The sequence below is a fragment of the Triturus cristatus genome, chromosome 3_1 (genome assembly GCF_964204655.1).
Source record: "Triturus cristatus chromosome 3_1, aTriCri1.1, whole genome shotgun sequence".
NCBI classification, from domain to species: Eukaryota; Metazoa; Chordata; class Amphibia; order Caudata; family Salamandridae; genus Triturus; species Triturus cristatus.
Window position 1 is genome coordinate 1050058373 of NC_140583.1, and position 21123 is coordinate 1050079495.

Sequence of the window (21123 nt, forward strand, 5' to 3'; positions counted from 1 at the left end):
TAGCATCCATCAAGCAAAATCTAAGCTGTATCCTGCTGAACTGCAGATCTGCGTCTAGACACGCTGCGGATATAGCTGACCTACTTATTCCTAATGAACCTGACATTCTGATCCTGACAGAAACTTGGCTAAAGGAAACGTCTACCCCCATCATGGACATCCTGCTTCCCCCTAACTATGACATCACCAGACTAGACAGAGCTGACAGACAAGGAGGGGGGTTAGCCTGCATTCACCAGATTAGCCTTACAGTTTCCATCTCTAATGCCCCTTCGGTACCCTCATGCGAATATCTTTGCTTAAACATAGCCAATAACAACAAACAAATTTGCTCTCTACACACCTTCTACCACCCTCCCGGTGACAACCTAACATTCATAGAACACCTCATGGATATTATAACATCTAATGACAACCATCAATATAAGCAAATCTTCTTGGGTGACTTCAACCTACACTGGGATGACGAGAACGACCCTGGGGTAAACAGCCTCAAAGCTTTCCTTGCTGACCTCAATCTTATCCAAATATGTAACAGCCCGACACACGACAAAGGTGCCATTCTAGACCTAATAATTTCCAAAGCGGGCGCCACACAACTTGTCTCGATTCTCCCCTGCGACTGGTCTGACCATCATGTCATTTCTTTCCAAATCTTGGAAACGATTAAACGACGCCCAACTCAACCCTTGAGAACTAAGACCTGGAAGAGAAACTTGAAATTCGCTGGCTCTAACGTCTTATCATTAGTTAATCCTAACCATCTCCACCCACCTGAAGACCTCAAGGATGCTCAGGAGCTGACCAGTCACTACTTCCGTTCCATGAACAACCTACTTGACAATATTGCCCCGCTTCAGCTAAAAAGTACTTCTACAAAAGAGTCAAAACCCTGGTACGATGGGAGACTAAATGATGACAGACGTTCTCTCAGATTACTGGAACGTCGTTGGAGAGCTGACCCCTCTACTCATCACCTCAAGCTTGTCAGATTCTCCAGAAACGCTTACTTTAGGAAGATCAGAAAAGCGAAAACTGTCTTCTTCAGATCACAATTAGACGGGGCCAGGAACCGCCCCAAAAAGCTTTTCGATCTTATCAAAGCTCAGACCAATAACCCTCCCAATCTCCCTAACCTGATCCCACCCTCTCTTCCCAAGTGTGACGAATTTGCCACCTTCTTCGCGACCAATACGGAATCTATTAAATCAGACCTAAGAAAAGACCTCTCAGACATTGCTGACCAGAGTAAGAACCCAGCTCTACCCTTAGCAGAGGCTCAAGAAAATGACCTCCCAAAATTTAAACTAAAAAACAACGCAACATGGTCCCACTTTAACACTTACAGTGAAGACCACATATTAAAGACGCTAACTTCTCTGAAACCCTCCAATCATTTCTTAGACCCGCTTCCGGCCAATTACCTAAAAGACTTAATTCCCCTAGTCCTACCCCTCTGGACTAAGACCATCAACTCGTCCCTTCTTCAAGGATCCATCCCATACAGCCTGAAAACAGGTCAGGTCTCTCCAATCCTTAAGAAACCTTCAGCTGACCCTTCGGACCCAAACAACTATCGCCCGATCTCCCACATCCCAATGCTGGCCAAACTCCTGGAAAAATGCGTTAATTCACAGCTGAACAACCACATTGCTCAATTCAACCTACTTAACCAGTTTCAATCAGGCTTCCCAGCAGATCATAGCACTGAATCGGCTATGACACATATTCTTGACGACGCGCTAAAAATCCTAGACCAAAACGAAGCCTGTTTACTAATTCTACTCGATCTATCCTCAGCTTTTGACACCGTCAAACACGACAACCTGCTCACTCTCCTGAAAAATAGAATGGGAATTTCGGGTTCTGTTTTTAACTGGTTCACCTCCTTCCTGCAAAATAGATCCCAAAGCTTCAAGGTCAACCAATCTCTGTCCAACCCCATGCCAGTCACGCTAGGAGTTCCACAAGGCTCTTCTCTCTCTCCCACCCTTTTCAACCTCTTTATGGAACCACTCACCGATCTTCTCAGCCTTGCCGAAATTCACTTTCACATGTACGCTGACGATACCCAAATATACATCAAGATCCATTCTCTGGAAGATATCAAATCACTCAACTCCACACTACAAAAAACCCAAACCTGGCTGGCCGAAAACCACTTGAAACTAAACTCCCTCAAAACTGAATTCCTCCTAATCGCTCCCCCCAACAAATCTCCAATCATACTGGAATGGATGAAACACCTTACAGCTCTTAATGGTCATCCGCTAGTCGTGGACTCTGCAAAATCTCTGGGGGTCACGCTTGACAGCAACCTGAAGATGCAGAAACATATCAGCGCCGCCACAAAAGGAGCTAACTTCCATCTGAAGACTCTTCGTAAACTAAAACCCTTTTTACCGGCCCAAGATCTCAAACTAGCGGTCCAAGCACTAGTAATCTCTCGTGTGGAATACGGGGCAGTTACCCTTTGCGGTCTTCCGAGGGCATCGACAGCCCTTTTAAGAGCCACGATCAACTCTGCTGCGAGACTTATCACGGGCTCAAAGAGAAACTCCCACATTTCACCAGACTTGAGAACACTCAACTGGCTTCCGTTTGAAGCCAGAATCCATCTGAAAATCGCTTGTATGACCCACAAGGCCCTCCACCACAATGCCCCCCACTACCTAGCTCAGAAATTGGTGCGCTCTTCGGGCAACAGAGCCTCCAGGAGTGCCAAGACTCTTCTTCTGAAACCACAAAGATTTGCCAAAAAAAAACCTATCACCGATCCTTCTCTGGCATGGCTCCTAGGATCTGGAATGCCTAACCCAGTGAAACAAGAATGAACCCTTCTTCTGCCGCATTAAAAAAAGAAGTGAAGGCGATCCTCATGGCTAAATTCACATGAACTTTGTTGTGGTTTTCTGTATATTATGTTTGGTGTTTGTTTGTTTGTTACTCTTCAGTTGTCACTATGTATAGCTTAAGCTTTATGACTGTCAGAACTGCACCTTTAACCTGTTAAGCGCTCTGTTACTCGCAAGAGTCTTGTCCGCGCTATATAAAACTTTCAAAATTAAATAAATAAATAAAATAGGCTTTCTCGCGGTTGGTTCCTTGCCCTCTTCTGACACTTTGCCACTGTTTTTGCTGGGTAGTCTCTTTTCGATAGTTTACAACACAGATCTTTACCTTGTGTCTTGTATTCTGTAAGTTCACCGAAATTTCTCTTTAGGCGTAGCAACTGGCTGTATGGTAGATTCTCTCTGAGGGGGCGGGTGGTGGAAGCTGTTATATGAGAGAAGATTGTTCCTTGCCGTGGGTTTGAAGAAGGTCTTTATTCTAATGATTTTTCCTTCAATGTAGATGGTTAGATCTAGGAAGTCCAGTTGTTTTTTATCAGCAGTGTAAGTACATTTTAGGCATTCATCTTATGTATTCAACCATTTGTGAAAGTGGCACAGGCTGAATTGGTCGCCCTCCCAAATAACCATCCAAAAGCAGATTCTAGACAGGTAGGGGTTGTGTTCATTATGTACGTATGTTTTTCGAAATTACTTACATAAAGTCCAGCCACGCTTGGAGCAAATGTGCTTCCCATTGATGTACCATGGCGTTGTTGGTATATCGTCCCATTGTACTCAAAATAATTTTCAGTAAGGGCGAGTTTGCAACATTCCAGGATGAAGTGTCTTGGTGTTTGATAAGACCAGTTTTGTTCAAAAAGTAGTTCTTCGAGAGTCTCCATTGTTTTTTGTTGGGGTAGACTAGTATATAAACTCTCAACGTCAAATCCGACCAGGAGCATGGTGTCATTACAGAATATCTCTTCTTTGAGCAGATTGAGTAAATCTCGGGTATCTTTTAGATAGGTTGGTGTTTTTTGCACCAAAGGTCTTAGATATTGATCTGCGAACTGGGAGAGAGGTTCAAGAACCGACCCTATGCCTGACACTATAGGGCGGCCCGGTGGTGGTCTCCTTTCTTTGTGTGAGAGTGGCGGGCCTCAAGGTCAACTGGGGCAAAACGTGCCTGTTCCCTGTAGTAAGTGGAAGGAATGACCCACCGGATGGGCTAGATGTAGCATGGGAAAGCAGATGTCTGACTTATCTAGGTGTGCGCATTTATCACACAGCTACCGACTTACTGGAAGGTAATGTTGGACGAGCGATGCGAGCCACCAAGAGTAATCTTGAATTTTGGGGGACTCTCCCGCTTTCAGTGGCAGGAAGGGTGGCACTATTAAAGATGGTCACATTACCGTGCCTGCTTTATTACTTTGGGTCGTTACCACTATGGATTCCGCAAAAGGTCTTTACCCACCTTAACACCATGATTACGGGATTCCTATGGGAGTCTGGGAGATGCAGAGTAGCGCTCGCCACCATGATGAGGCCTAGACGGGAGGGGGGCTTTACAGTGCCTGATTTTGAGGCCTACTACCATGCAGCTCAACTGCAGTGGTTCACAAAATGGATGGCGGGGAGACTTCGCAATGGAGAGGCTCAGGGAGGTACAAACCCGGACCTGAGACAGCGCTCAAGTGTTGCTGCAAATCCCATTGAGCGAAAGAAACACGCCGAGAGATATGTGGGCGATGCGCCAGTGCTGGAATAGGGCTAGCAGGAGAGCTCAGCAGGTGCCCCCGTTTGCGCCTGAGATACCGCTGCTGGTGTGTGAGGCATTACCCCATGGGGGAGACTGGCAGGGATTGTGGGCCTGGGAAGAGGCGGGGATTTCCACTATTGGGGATCTCTGCGAGGATAATACCCTGATACCCTTTAACGACTTAATAGAGCACTACGAGCTCCCCAGGAGGGACTTTCTCCTTCATGCCGCGCTGACAACGGCCATCCGTAAGCATTGGAAGAAGGGGATGGTAGAGCCGACGGTCTCCCTGCCATGCCAATATGTAGTATCGGCGGCCGGGTCGATCAAGGCAGTCACTTGCCTTAATAGGCGGATCACCCAGGAGACGAGACGCCCCTTAGAGAACCTGCGCCTTAAATGGGAGACAGACCACGGGATGCCCATAGATAAGAAACCATGGGAGGCATTAGTGGGAAGAGCATGGAAAAGCTCCAGAAATGTGCGATTCCAGCTAATCCATTTCTATGTCCTCCTCAGAGCATATCTCACCCCGCACAAGATTAATGAGTATTTCGGGGTCCAATCGGCCTGCCCGCGATGTAAATTAGAGAATGCTGAATTTTTACACATGTTCTGGGAGTGTCCACTACTAGAGGGGTTTTGGAGGGCGATATTGGCTACCCTGAGCGGTGTGACAGAAAGGGACACAATGCTGACCCCGGGGTATTGCTTACTGCACTGGTTTCCTCACACTGCCCGGAATAAAGTTAGAAGCAAATTTATAGACCTAGGGTTAGTTCTGGCTAAGCGGGAACTTACCAGTCACTGGAAGGCGGCTAGTGCTCCTAGTGTCTCGAGGTGGCTGCGGGAATTTATAAAATGGGCGGATTGTGAGGGGATCCTTCAGCTGCAAATGGCTCAGAGAATAGGAAATGACAAAATTCTAGACATGGCGAGAGCATGGGAGGCGCTAGTAGAGTTGTTCAAGCGCCCAGCGGCTGGCACCGAACTGCCCCCTGGGTGAGTAGAAATGTATGTAGAGGATACAACATCCCCCTATCAGGGTAGGTAATTTGGGGGATTGAAAATGATCAACACATAACGACATCCCCTTATCAGACTCATTCCTGCTGGACTTACTGTGTCTGTTGTCTTGTACAACTGGGTGTACTGCTCCACAATGCTATGGATGACTGTCGACATGCCTGGGGGGTGGGGGTAGGGGGAGTTGCACAAGGGGGGGGTAGTTTCGTTATTTTTATTATATGTTATGCTCCTAAAGAGTCTGAATCGGGGCAGACTGTCGAGATATTGGTCTCCTGCTGTAAGGACGCAGAGCCTAGCTACCCTGAGAACTCTGTATCGACCGCCAGACTCCGTTCACATTCTGTACCTGGGTCGCATATAGAGGGATCCTGCACCAGGAATAGATGTCCAGCAGCCATAAATGTAGATATCTGATATTTGGACACATGATGTATGCTCTAAACCCCATTGTATTACTTGTGCACTTGAAACTTGCTGAATAAAATCTGTTTACAAAAAAATGAACGTTCATAGTGAGGGGAATGCTTGTAGTCTATGAATACATCAATGAGTTGAACAAAGTACAATCAGATGGATACAAATCTATACCACAGATGTGAATTCTGAGGTATTGATTGTTGTAGACCCAAAACGGTAAACTCGGGAAAGGGTGTGAGGGGGGGAATAGATGTAAGAGTGCCCCAGAAAGAGAAAGGGATAGGAGAAAGAGAGAGAGAGATAGGAGGAAAGAGTGATGTCAAGGGTAGTGCAATGGAGGTGATGTGATGGTAGATATTATTACTGGCATCCGAAAAGGAAGGTGGATTAGCTCCAATGTTGGGAGTGGGGTAGTGTTGTGTTCTCAAGGGATCTCGTTCCAGAAATGGTGAAGCTTTCTGAAGTTGAATAGCATGTGGGTAAGGGTGCCTGGGGAGTTTTGGAAAATCCAGTATTTGTCTGACTCCAAGTGTTCTAATCTAGAGAGTTTTTGAAGGAGTCCCTTATAATTTATTTATCCAATATTTGCATTGTGAGTGAGTGGTAGATATTTTATTTTTGAGGGTATATGACTAGATCTTTTTCCATGATTCATCGTTTAAGGTTGAGAGGGTGGAATTAGGGGCAGATTCTATTCTATGACTGGAACATCGCATTAATGAAATATCCTCATTTCATTCTAAACCAGAAGTCCTTCAGTCTAACTTTGCAAACTGGATTCTTCTCCATTCCCTGTCGTTCGAGCCCAGTTATTCCAGGTCAAATCCCTTCTAAAGGAAAACACTTCCTGTGTCCTAGCCTTCTATTACTTTTCAAGAGCTGTCCAATCCTCAAATACTCCAGTGCTCAGCACACTGCATTTCTCTGCTGTCTTCAGTAGCCCTCCTATCAATTTTAAACCTTTCCATTTAAAATCCAACACTTATCTTTTGTTCTACTTATTGTACTGAACTTACACAAAACTCGAAGATTAGCTCAGCATCAATTTTTCTGGTTCAGACTCCTGCCTGAGTGTTGACATGTGGAACTGAGGTTCGATGCTCTGGGCAGCATGCTTCTACGCATCAATGGCTTCCAGAAATAACACGGCCCGAGGGCTCATTTCCTAACCACGTGTCTACTTGTCATCTGGCAGCGAGTTATCAACGCTCATCTGTCGGTTATCCTCAGCCCAGTCATGTTCTACATATTATATCGAACAGTAATGCCTTAAAGTACATTATCATGTTTGGCTGCGTCTATGGAATTTCTTAATTGATATTGTAGTTCTCAATGTGTTGGCCTAAGTTGTGTTTCAAAAAGCAGAAGCTACAACACTGTTTTCTTTTGTTTAATTTTTTTTTCCTAAAGAAAGGCATACTTGTTCCAGCTGTCTGCTGACATAGGCAGCTGGTTGTCAGAGTAGACAAGGAGGAAAACTAGGGCACACTGTGTGCTAAAGACAATGACAAGAGTACTCTGGACATTAAGGCCCATGTTTATGAAAAGCTTGCGCCGTTCGTTGCGTCAATTATTAGAGATGCAGCAGCAGCGTAAACAATGCGCCACACTGCCCCTTATTTACAGAGTGACGCATCTGGCAGATGCGCAACTTTTAAAAGGCCTGCACTACATTATACCTGCGTCAGGTATAATGCATGCAGGGTGATCGGTCCCCCATAAAAAAGCCTCGTAGACATGGCGCAGTGAAATCTATGCAATTTCACTGTGCCACTTCTACGACTTGACTGCGTCACAATTCTTACGCCTGCTTCAAGCAGGCGTAAGCAGGCATAAGGAGTGACGCAATGCTTTTCACATGGGTCTTGCCCATGTGTAATGACACATTGCTGGAGTTGCGTCAGTTATCTGACACACTCCAGCAATGCGTAATTTTTGGGCCACCATATACGTCAGGATTCCTGACGTATCAGTAAATCCTGTGCCATGGGGCACCGTATTGTAAATACAGCGCATCCATGGTGTCGTAAGGATGGTGCTATGAAAAGTGACGCATCGATGTTTTTGCACAGCGATGCGCCACTTTTCATAAATGAAGCCCTGGTTAAACCAGCCCATAGCCATTGGTATTATGTGCACAGAAAGCCAAGCATTTTGCTCTGGCTAATAGGCTGTAAAGCTTTATCAAGGCTGGTGAAAGCAATTGTCGAAAATGAGACAATGGATGACAGATATAACAGTGGCACAACCTACACCACACCCACGATAAAGGTGAGGGGGCAGATTTATGTTTCCTGGCGCATCCCCGCAAATCAGCAGGGATGCGCCAGGAAAGATGCGTCACAAAAGTTTACCCTTGCGCCACAATACATGCGCCGCATTTACAATGCAGCGCATCGTGGTGCAAGGATAAACAGATGCGTGACGCATCTGATGGCGGAAGGTTGGCGCATTGCTGGAGTTGCGTCGCAAGTGCGACGCAGCTCCAGCAAGGCTCGGGGGTGCCCTATTGTTACAATGCTGCGTCAATTATTACGCCTGCTTCAAGCAGGCGCAGGGTTTAGACGCACCATGGCCAGAAAAGTGACTGAGTGAAATCTTGTAGATTTCACTCAGCCACTTTTCGGAGGCGTTCCTGCGCCGGAACGCCCCCCCCCCCTGTGCAGGTACGCCCACATGTGGAGCAAGCTTTATAACGTGACGCATCTCCCTAGATGCGTCACGTTGTAAATGGGGCGCAACATGGCGCAGGGTTTACGCCGCCGCTGCGTCACAAAAGTGACGCAACGGCGGCGTAAAAGTGGCTTAAGTCCGTTATAAATCTGCCCCGAGGTATTTTTTTTTTTTATATGTGTTCTGAAAAGTTTCCACATATTTCATCTAGCTTCGTCATAAGAAACCTATGTTATGTCTAACAAAAATACAACATGCAAATTCTTAAAGTGCTTTAAAGAAGTGGGGCTGCGCTGCATTGCAATGTGCTGCTGTGTCTTCGTGGACCGCTCGAATATTGTAATATTATGTTACCAATGCAATGGTGGTTCTTTTGCTGATTAATGAAAGTGGAAGTCAATTCGGCCCAGATGAAATGTTTGTTAGACTGGCGGCCCTTGCACAGATCTGCCTCAAGAACCTCTCACTGCCTAGGACACCTAAAAACGAAAACGCTCAATATCCTCTGACAACCAAATACACCTTTAGTTTAACACGAGCTGACTGGGGAGCAGGGCTCATTCCTGCCACTAATAACATGCAAAACAGTAATCACGACACGGAGAATTGAACTCTCGAGGGATGTCCAAACATGAAGTCACAGGCTCGAAATGAACCTTTACCCTTGAGGGCTGATAGGAGATGCTTCCCAGAACCTGCCCTCCAGCGCATGACCTGGTTTACTGCCTCATTCCGCCTATGCAAAAATGGAGTTTAACCTGTGTGACACCAATCAAAGATAGTGTTTAAACAACCCAGGCGCACTGTCTCTGTCCATGCACTTCTTGCTGTGTCCCCGAGCTCTGCAACTGATATTGCCTCTCTAGCTCTTAACAATGGAGACGACCTCAGTGTCAGTTTCAGAATGAGGATCAACATTGTGGGAAACGCTCTTGGGCTGACTTCTGGCTCCAATTTTCCCAAATCTACTCTAAAGCGTTTTTTTTTAAAAAAAACCTGTACAATACTTATTTTATTATTCAAACTGTTACTGTGCACCTGATGGCAGGATTGTCCTTCCCAAATGGAGCGCCTTTCAAAGATAAGATGGTAGCCTGTGTTTTTAAAGACCTGAATGGGTCCAAATGCCCTCTTTTCAAGTACTGGATACATCGAATGATAAAAAAAATGCACCTATGAAAAAGATACAAAATGGATGAATGGACAGATCTATTTAAACTGTGAACCTATCTGATCATACGACTGAGCAAATATAAACAGATAGAATTCAACATAAATTTGTGATGGTTAGGGGAACTTCTCGTCTAATTAAACGTAAAAGTGACTGTGATTACACTATTAACTGTAATATTTAAGGAAAGGAGTGTGAACTTAAGTTAGTCACTATAAACACCTAGAGGCTCATTTAGATTTTGGTAGACGTCTGGAGTATCCTGTCTGCCAAACTGTCCATATACCTGCCCTATCTAGAGTAGGACAAACCATCAGATTTCAATCAGAGGTGGCACCGTTGGCTCAGTTGACAGAAAGCTTCTGAAGATGACCTGATGAAGTGCTGGTCATTGGAGTTAAAATATCTACCACCTGCCTTATTTAGGGTGAATCGTGTGAAGTCATTTTTTTCTGACCATTAGCTCCAGAGAAAACCTGGCAGTAATGAACAGAAACATTTGAATAATGACCACCACACTCAGCAAAAAAAGCCTCTCTTAGTAGGAGAGTCTCTAGTTATTTGTTTTTCATAAACTCCTACTTTGTAAGTTTATTTTTGAAAAACCAAAAGTTTGGTGGATGGTCATCAAAACCAATGGTGGCCATCCACCAAACATTTGGTGCGTTGAGGAGAGCGAGAGTGATGGTGGTTCTTCAAAAGGTGCAGAGATCACTGCTGAATCACTGCTGGGCTGGCAATGTTCTCAAAATATGCGGTCTTCTTCTGTCCATCAGTGCGGGGACTTAATGACCTCTGCCACCCTGATAGAGTAAAGACTGCCATAGTCTAAATCAGGCCCTTAGTGTAAAACTGTAGTCCTAATAATGCAACAAAAATTCTATTATGTGCCTATTCATTCCTTTGGAGCTGCTAATGTCGTAGAGTTGTAAATCCATGGACCTGGTAAGTGTCACTCAAGGACTCCTACTGCTGAAAGTAGCCGAAATCTGAGGGGGCAAATCAGGGGGAAAAGAGCAATAACTATTGCAATTGGATCTGCAATTACCGATTACCCTGGGATTTCTCATTTTCCAGGTGAACTTTACAGTTCCAAATCCATGTAAATTCAACAAAGTCCCAGTATCTACAGTATTGCTACCTCTTGAAGGGTGGGAAGGGCTGAAGTGGGGAAGTTGGAGGTGCGGAAAAGTTCAGAGCACTCAAAGTGAGCTTTTTAAATTTTGCCTTTATTTCACAATAGGGAGACTCCAGAGTCGGCAGGAGATCTTTGCATGGTAATGTATGCGGAAAATCAAAATGTTTGTTAAATTTTATATGTGTATTTAAATATAGACCTAAATAAAAAATGCTACAGCATATATAACTTAATTTTGAATTAAATAGTTATTAAAATATAATGAATTAAATTAAAATTATTTTTCTGAAGTTTAAACTCAGAAATAAATTCTCTTCTAAATAAAAAATACACTGTTTGTAAAATGCATTAATAATTATTAAAAGCAAGGTATAATTTATTAAAAGTACTTTAATTTAATGCCATTTATTGATACATACAATACGAAGAAGGTTATTAAATATTTTCTAATTAAATAACAAATATGTACTATTTTCATTTAATAAAGCCTAATTGAATTGTATTTTTTTTATATCTTTAACTATTTACAACATTTTTCTAAAAAAACACATTTTAATTTAGGGGCTGATTGCGATGTGGCCGTAAAAGGCTCTGACCCTCGGTCAGAGACTCTACGGCCGCATCGTAATGGGCCGGTCGATGTACTTTACGACCGCCTCATTATGATTGAGGCAGTGGTAAACTAAACATGCCAGTCATTCCGGCTCGCTTCTGACGGGCTCTCCACCCTTGAGATTACAAGTCAGGTTTGGGCAGCCTTTCCGTGCTGGCCTTTCCGACACAGAATGTCTGTCGGAACTCGACTTTAGGGGCCACAAGCAGGTCCTCCATGGGTGCACGCCTCCGACTGGAGGCAGAGGGGGCACCTATGGTGCCCCTCTGTTGATACCTGCACCTTGTGGTGCCGCCACAGGGTGCAGGGATGAACTGCACCCCCCTTTTCTCAATGAGAGCTTTTGTTACAGCCGGTTTCCGTTATGAAACCATTGACGATAATGAAGGTTTTGCAGAGAATCTACACATTGTTGGCTGAGAACCTGTTGGTCAGGCCATACATAAAGGTACCACCCGGCCACGCAAGATAAAATCATATGTTATATGGAGTGTCTAAGCTGAAGGCAGATACAACCTGCAAAGCGATGAAAAACCAGGTGTCAGAAAGTGCAACTTGACATTTAGAAAAGAAGAAATAATTAAGCTACCTAAACCATTCAAGAGAGTCTTTGGACCGTGGTACTCAGTGAAGTTGCTAAGGGAGACGTGCCCAAGGTTGTGCTTATTCAGCCATCCATACTCAAAGTGACAAGCGATCAAAACTGCCGAGTGGGGTTTCAAATCAACTTTACAGGTCCTTGAAGAATAAAGAGGTTAAGAAAGACTTTTGAAATAGCTACATTTTTCAGATGACAGCAGAGAAAGTCCAGTTTCCAGCTATCCTAAAAGACGATCCAGCGGCCAGCCCATCGCAAGGTCTCACAAATGAGTTGTCTAAATCAAGTCACAGTGATCTACCAGTGGTGTCAGTGGTGGTTCTGCACTGGTTTATAATGCTGAAACAACAGCCACCTTTTGACACTGTCAAAAAGCAAAATATTAGTGATATATGGCTTGTTTGGATAGGGACATTTGAAGATTTCATTGATGCACTTGAAGAGACTGATAACAAAAAGATGATCAAATACCTGGTGATGGTATAAATGAGGCCATAAGGAAAATGCCATGAACTGATGAAGAAAGCACATATTCTCAGAAACTTTACATTCCAAGTTCAATTCAATGCTTAATGTATATTATGAAAGATAGATTTTCAGTCAAGAATGAATGAAAGTTGGTGAATCCATCGATGAATTTGTTAAGGGACTTAACACTCTCATCAAACACTGTAAATTCAATTAATTTATTGATGAATAAGCTATACGTTTTAGAGCTATTGATGGATGCTTGTCAGATTCATTTAGATGATGAATGCTGAGAGAAGCTCTTAGTCTTGAACGAGCATTGACGGTTGCCAGAGCTGAAGAGCGTGACGATCGACAAGCTGCTGACATGGAGGCCGGAGGTGCTCTGAATGAATCAGTCATCAGTATGAAAAGTAAACCAGACCCAAGTCAGAAAGACACAAGGTAATGTCTACATGTAAAAAGAAGTTGTGTTTGAGATGTGAATTTTAGGTTCCACATGAAGGTAAATGTCCCGCCATTGGACTGTTATGTAAAGGCTGTGCGGAAGAGAATCATTTTGTGATGGTTTGCAGAGCAAAGGAAAAAGCAAGTGTGTCACAAAATGGCCTCCTGAACGTTCCAGAAGCAACGTTCTATGAGCACCCACAAGGCCAAGCGGCGACATCTGTTAAGACAAATTGACACTGAACGAAGTTGATTGTTATCTAATTATCATCAAGCTGTTCTTCTAAATCAATATGAAATCGAAGTGAAGAAGAGGGTTCTGCCATGTCGATGTTTACCTCCGAAAAGCATGCGCATGTTGGACTGGCCGCATGTGAAGAAAAATGCCAGTCAAAGAAAAGTCGACATGCTAAAGCACCAAAGTCATTCAAACATTGTCCAAAGATTACACTAAAAGTAAATGGTGTTCAATACCTTTCATCATCGATAGTGGTGTCTTGATAAAAATTATGCCAGAGGAGATATATAATGAATTGTCTCCATTTCCTCGATTGTTGCCATCGAAAACCAAAGTGTATATATGGGCTGCATCAGCATCCTTAAAAACTCAAGGTTCATTTGCAGCGACGATGAAACACAAGAAAACGAAGGTGCATGCACCCATCCATGAGCTTCAAGGTACAGCATCAAGTGCCTATCTGCTCAGTTTTAGCCCAGCTGCTGATATGGAACTGATTACCGTAAACTACAACATGAATGCTCACCATGAAATGGTAAGTCCATTCCCTTCATTGTTTCATGGTTTTGGAAAGCTTAAGACTATGAAAGTAAAGCTGCATATTAATGAGGCTGTCCGACCTGTTGCTCAAAGACATAGAAGAATTGCTTTTCATTTACAAGATGCTATTGAAAAAGAACTCAAATTGTTACTTAAGTCTGATATCATTAAACGCTCTACTGGTCCCACACCATGAGTTCCTCCCATATTGGTAGTGTCAAAAAAAGACAGTGAAGGAGCTGAATGCATATGCTTTGACACGCGTCAGGCAAGAAAAGCAATTGAATGAGAGCGACATCCAGGTCCACACATTGCTGACATGATAACACAATTAAAGACTATCATCAGCTGAAACTCAAAGCAAATTGCAGGTACATTACAATATTTTCTGTACACATTGGTCTGCTTCAAAACAAAAGACTAAGGGTCTGATGTAGAAATCGGCAACGGATATCCAGTCTGCCGAAATATAAATCCCATTACATCCTATAGGATTTATATTTCGGCAGACGGGGTATCTGTCACTGTTGTGATGGAGTGACCCATGCGCCGAGTTCCAGATCAGGCCCTACGTATTGGTGTGTCATCAGCTGCAGAACTTTTTTAAGAGGGCATTCGACATATCGTAAAGCCTTTTATGAGTGCATTCAATTATAGCGATTACATATTGGTTTTTGGAAATACACAAAAGGAGCACGATAAAGCTCTCACATGAGTATGTCGATTACTTGCAGATACAGGTTTGACTTTGAATACAGATACATGTGAGATCCATAAGACAAAGTTAAAATTCTTTGGCCATATATTTTCTGATGGGAGTCTGACACCTGATCCTGCTAAAGTATAAACGCTGTCAAATGCAGATTCCCATAGTAGGCTTCTATGGTGCATTCCTTTCTTTGAATCGCAAGCTATTGTTCCAGATATATACAAGACTTTGTCACTGTGAGTGCTCCATTGAGAGAGTTGATGAAAAATAATATTTCATTTAATTGGTTTTAAGAAACCCAAACAAGTCATTGAGAAGGCTACTAAAATGGCATATTTCAATCCAAAGCTTTATACAGAGGTTGTTGTTGATGCTAGCCCAGTCGGATTGGTAGCCAACCTTTCATAACACAGCTGGCATCTGAATGCTCAGAGGCATATTGTGGCATATGCAAGTAGTAGTTTGTCCCAAACTTATTTAGAATCTGAAAAAGAAAGTTTAGCAATAGTATGGGCTTGTGAACATTTCCATGACTTCCTGTAGAGAAAGTCTTTCATGTTGGTAACGGATCGGCAAGCTTTATTAACTATATTTGGCAATCCAACGGTGAAGGTTCCTCCTTGCATTGAATGATGGGGATTACGACTACAAGAGTACAATTATAACTTTGTGCATTGTCCAGGGAAGGATCAGAACCCCGCTGACTATTTTCTGAGAGCGACTATAACAGGTGAAGTTACTCCAACCAAGACGGCTGAAGCCTATATCAATTTCATTGTGAAGTCAAATACACCAGCTGCCATTTTGTTAGCCCAGATTATCACTACCACAAGCCATGATAGTGACATGCTACAGTTTAAAGATATAATCACACTTCAGTCATGGAATCAACACCCTTGACCTCTCACAAGTGAGGGCGAATATCAAAAATGGAAAAATGCTAAAAACGAACTGTCCATAACTCAGGAAGGAGTTAAATAGCGAGGGATGAGAATCTTGATTCCAGAGAGTCTGAGGCAGAAGATGGTTGAAGTGGCCCATGAAGGACATCATGAAATCATTGCCGCAAATGATTTCTCTGAGACCAAGTCGAGTTTTTGTATCTCAATGACCAGGTTGAGACGGAATTAAAGGCCTGTCTGCAACTGCCTTTCTACTAAAGTTACTCCACGCACCTTAAACATGTCAAGACCCCTGAACCATGCCTGGGAGACAGTAGCAATTGACATCTTCAGTCCACTTGACAATGGACATCACCTGATCGTGACTGTGGGTGAACGCTCTCAAAGTCCCTTAATTGAGGCTCTCTCATCTACCCCTCAAGATCGATTCATTGAGATATTAGATGGCATCTTTGTGACATGGGGTGTTCCACTAGTTTTGAAATCTGACAGTGGACCTCCATTTAACAGTCATGAGTTTAATGATTTCTTAGAGCATCTGAGTATAAATCATCAGAAGAGCACACCTCTGGACAGACTAGTAGAGCATTTATGAGTACACTCACGAAAGCCATGCAGCGTGCTACTCTTGAAAAGCTTGACTTAAAAACTGTGTTAAATTGTACCGTAAGAGCTTATTCTTCAGCACCTCATTCAACCCCTGGTGAAAGTCCAGTGGTATTGCTTTTTGGGAGAGCAATCAAGATACTTCTGTGGACCAATCAGAGAGAGAAAAACGAGAACCCAACCCATGAGAAGTACTTGGTTTAGAGACAAAATATGAAAGCTTTTGCTTACAAAGTACGGCATGCAAAGAACATTGCTTTTAGGAGAAGAGATCGAGTGCTCGCAAACCAGACTGAGGGACGGGGCCCTCTAGGGCCTCGCGGGTACTTATGACAACCTGCTATGCCTCCCCAAATGACGAGTCAATCAGAGAGTAGAGAGTGAAAACTTACGTATTTATTGCTATTCTCAGCAGAGGAGCCCAGTCAGACCATCACCATAAGATGTTTGTCGAGGGGACTGACTCCCCAACAGTCGCTAATAGATGAGAAACCCTTCAGGAGACTTCGGCCACGCCTCTGGTGGAAAAGTACCGGTCTGAGCCGGACACGAACAAAGGAGGCACTGAGAGATGAGCTAACACCTGCCAGATGGGCATGCTATCAGCGGCCCAAGGCCACTGTGCCGAGTCTCAGCATCTCCTAACGTGGGAGCAGAGCTACATGTATACAATGGAATGCAAAAGCAGAATAATTGTCTTGTTAGCAAGTCGAGTTGCAGCCTTGGGCAGAGAAAGGAAATATAACGAAATACAGTATTATGCTGAGGCAAGCTAGTCTGAGTTCTAAGGCCTAACATGGACTCAGCAGAGGCAGTCTAATAAGGATTACGAAATACAATATGGAGTCACAATGGTTAACGAAAGCTTGCATGTTACTGGGATGTATAACCCAGCGGGTTGCATAACGTGAGCATAATTATATGTACTTTAGTCACACATTGCTAACCTAATATAACATGCTGAATGCGAAATGGGAAGAAGGAATTTTAAATCTGACAAGACGCGGAAAAGAAAATCTGATGCTCCATTTGATGCAGAACCTTTCCAAGTGATGGATACCAAGAGACACACATGGTGGTTGCCCAGTGCCCTGGGAAGTCTATTACAGGCTCTTCTTTCTCACTTTAGGCATTTACCTCCTCGTTCATTAGAATCTACATGTTGACCGGATTTGATGCACCAGTGACAGCTGTTGCTTCTCTAACATCAACGCAGATCGTGGACATTGATGTTGATAGTTGATAGTTCCCAGTTACAAGATTTATGTATGTATATATATATTATCTACTGGCGGTCGCCAGTAGATAGTTATAGTCAGGACCGAGTTCCCATAGGAAATCTGAAAATTCTATTTTGAATAACTTTGGCGCCGGTTGACGAATCCTCGCGAAATTTTCCAAACTAATGGGGTGCTCCGCTCAGCTCCTACCCTGAAAGTCTCGGGGTGATTCGGCAAGCGGGGGCTGAGAAAAAAGGGGGTCCCAAAACGCGTTTTCCCCATGCATTTTACCGTAGGACCTTTAGTCGAAGGTACAGCCCGAACGGCTGAACAGAATTACTTGAAATTTGGCAAAGAGGTAGTCCTCAGGTCAGGCATGTGCCTTTTGCATATATGGTGTCAATCTGTTCAGTAGTTCCTGAGAAAATTGCAGTTAAAAGTACCTAAATATCTATAGGCGCGCACCGTGCGCGCACCGTGCGCGCACCGTAACGTGCGCGAGCGTAATTCTGATTGGTGGTTAGATGTCAGTCAACATTCGAATCGGTCGAAATCAGGAAGTGTCGGACGCCATTTTGTGCGTGGCAGTGAAAAACAAAGGTGGAGAATGTGAAAAGGGTGCAGTGTAGAGAGTTCCTGACCCCCTAGCCTTTGTCAGGGGATCCCTGAAGGACCCCGAAGGGTGAAAAAAACATTATTTTATTTTTTCAAAAAATCGCGGGTTGCGCGCACGGTGCGCGCACGGCGGCAAAAAATTCATTAAAAAAATAGAATTAAAATCAAGTTTAAGTGTTTAGATGTTGGTTGGCTCTAAAAAGAGCCGTTGTGTTCATTGAGTGTTTTTTGGTACCTATAAGTAAGTATCGATGCAGAGTCTTTAGTTCAAGAGGAAGACTCTGTTCCCTTCATCTGTGAAATGTACACCGTCTCCTCTATAAATGCCTTGCCACTCCCCTCACTATTTCTTCTTATTTTCTGGGAAAAGGAGCTGAACAGGTATCAATTTTACTTGAAAATGGCAGAACCTCAGTCTACTTCAGGGAGTGAGGAGGAGATCTGGATGCACTCAGAAGCATTGGTTCATAGTAGTTTCTGTTCCAGAATCTTCAAACACCACACCCACTCCCCTCACTATTTCCTCTTATTTCCTGGGACAAAGAGCTGAACAGCTATCAATTTTACTTGAAAATGGCAGAACAGCAGTCTACTTCAGGGAGTGAGGAGGAGACCTGGATGCACTCAGAAGGTGTCTTTCAGTAGAATGGCAATATGAAAAGAAAGATAGTTGTAAAATGGAGGCTTACATACTTTTTTTTAATAAAAAGAACTCATTGGATGTTTCAGACCATTCAACACTAAAAACTAGGCTGTATGTTTACATTTTTAAAAGCATGTTTTGTATTGGTTCAGAAAAATGTGTTCCCACAGAACATTACTTTGGATTTGCTGTTAGGTTTGAAAAGTCAAGCAATCTTGCTCTTTGGATTAGAAACATTGTGTGCTGAACTTCTGACCTCTCTGCTCACACCAGTGTTCCATGACATGTTGCTATGCTAGCAGGCAGAAGTCATGTTGGGGGTAGGAATCATTTGGAAAGGGTTGAAATTTGCAAGCAATAGAAATGTGTGTTTCCGTTTGAAAAAATGTGGGAAGCAATGTGATTTGAAGTTAACATGTATATGTGTGAAAAAAGAGAGGGAAAGTTTGCCATTTACTGGTTCTGGTGAGAGGTGTACAGCTCAGAGATTCTGGCTCTGATAATCTGCTGTGTGAGTGCCACATTTCTTTCTCAACTAACTACTTTTAAAGGTGAGTTATGAATTTGAGAGGGGATGTATGTGGTGCATTTTGATATAAATAATAGAAATGTGTTTCTTCTTTTAAAGTTGTGTTTAAATTGTATGTTTTGGAAGATATTTAACTGCCTTGAACTTGTAAGATATTATGGAGTATGTCTTCACCATAAGTTAAGGTGTACTGGTACCACTCAGGAATACTGTTTTGTGCCTAGAATCACATCATGAGTCTGTGTGCACACAGGAATTGTTGTCAGAGATTTAATTTGTGTTGCTCTTGTTCTGTAAGACTTGCAATCACAGTAAACTGGGGCAGCTTGTTTTCTGGAATTGTGATGGTTAGCATTCAGCACAAATCAATATCTCACAAATGAGAGGCAAATGCTAACACATTTGAAATCAACATGGTAGATTTTCCTTCCACTCCTGCAATGGGTGAGGTAGTTCCTACATGTTCAAAACTCCAATTAACCCTTACCACACATGTACTCTTACATACATCTCTGCAGTCTTCATGCAGTTATGCAAGCGTCCATGCAGATCTCTCTTGCAGCTGACAATAAACAGTCTCCAGAAGCACACACTTAGCACACAGGCAGCTGATTTTCCTGCACTCCCATGCTTACTATTCAGCACTGTGTGGTATTTCAGATAGCTGTGTGTAACGCTAACACATTCAACGTCACCAAGGCTCATTTCCTTTGCTCTAGTCTAATCACTCACCCAGGTTCCACATGCTCATGGTCTCAAGAAGCTGTTAGGACATGTGCTCTTTTCTGCCTCTCTAAACTATAAGGAAAATGTGTCAGGCTGTTACAGTAATTATCACTTGCTCTACCACAGTAGTAAATGTGCTTTGAAATTGCCAATCAAATATCGTTTTCTGCCTAGAATCACACCATGAGTCTGTCTGCACACAGGAATTGTTGTCAGAGATTTAATTCGTGTTGCTCTTGTTCTGTAAGACTTGCACTCGCAGGAAAGGGGCAACTTGTTTTCTTGAACTGTGATGGTTAGCATTCAGCACAAATCACTATCTCACAAATGAGAGGCAAATGCTAACACATTTGAAATCAACATGGTAGATTTTCCTTCCACTCCTGCAATGGGTGAGGTAGTTCCTACATGTTCAAAACTCCAATTAACCCTTACCACACATGTACTCTAGCATACATCTCTGCAGTCTTCATGAAGTTGTGCAAGCGTCCATGCAGATCTCTCTTGCAGCTGACAATAAACAGTCTCCAGAAGCACACTCTTAGCACACAGGCAGCTGATTTTCCTGCACTCCCATGCTTACTATTCAGCACTGTGTGGTATTTCAGATAGCAGTGTGCAACGCTAACACATTCAACATCACCAAGGCTCCTTTCCTTTGCTCTAGTCAAATCACTCACCCAGGTTCCACATGCTCATGGTCTCAAGTAGCTGTTAGGACATGTGCTCTTTTCTGCCTCTCTAAACTATAGGGAAAATGTGTCAGGCTGTTACAGTAATTATCACTTGCTCTACCACAGTAGTAAATGTGCTTTGAAATTGCCAATCAAATATCGTTTTCTGCCTAAAATCACACCATGAGTCTGTCTGCACACAGGAATTGTTGTCAGAGATTTAATTCGTGTTGCTCTTGTTCTGTAAGACTTGCACTCGCAGGAAAGGGGCAGCTTGTTTTCTTGAACTGTGATGGTTAGCATTCAGCACAAATCACTATCTCACAAATGAGAGGCAAATGCTAACACATTTGAAATCAACATGGTAGATTTTCCTCCACTCCTGCAATGGGTGAGGTAGTTCCTACATGTTCAAAACTCCAATTAACCCTTACCACATATGTACTCTTACATACATCTCTGCAGTCTTCATGCAGTTGTGCAAGCGTCCATGCAGATCTCGCTTGCGCCTGACGATACACAGTCTCCAGAAGCACACTCTTAGCAGACAGGCAGCTGATTTTCCTGCACT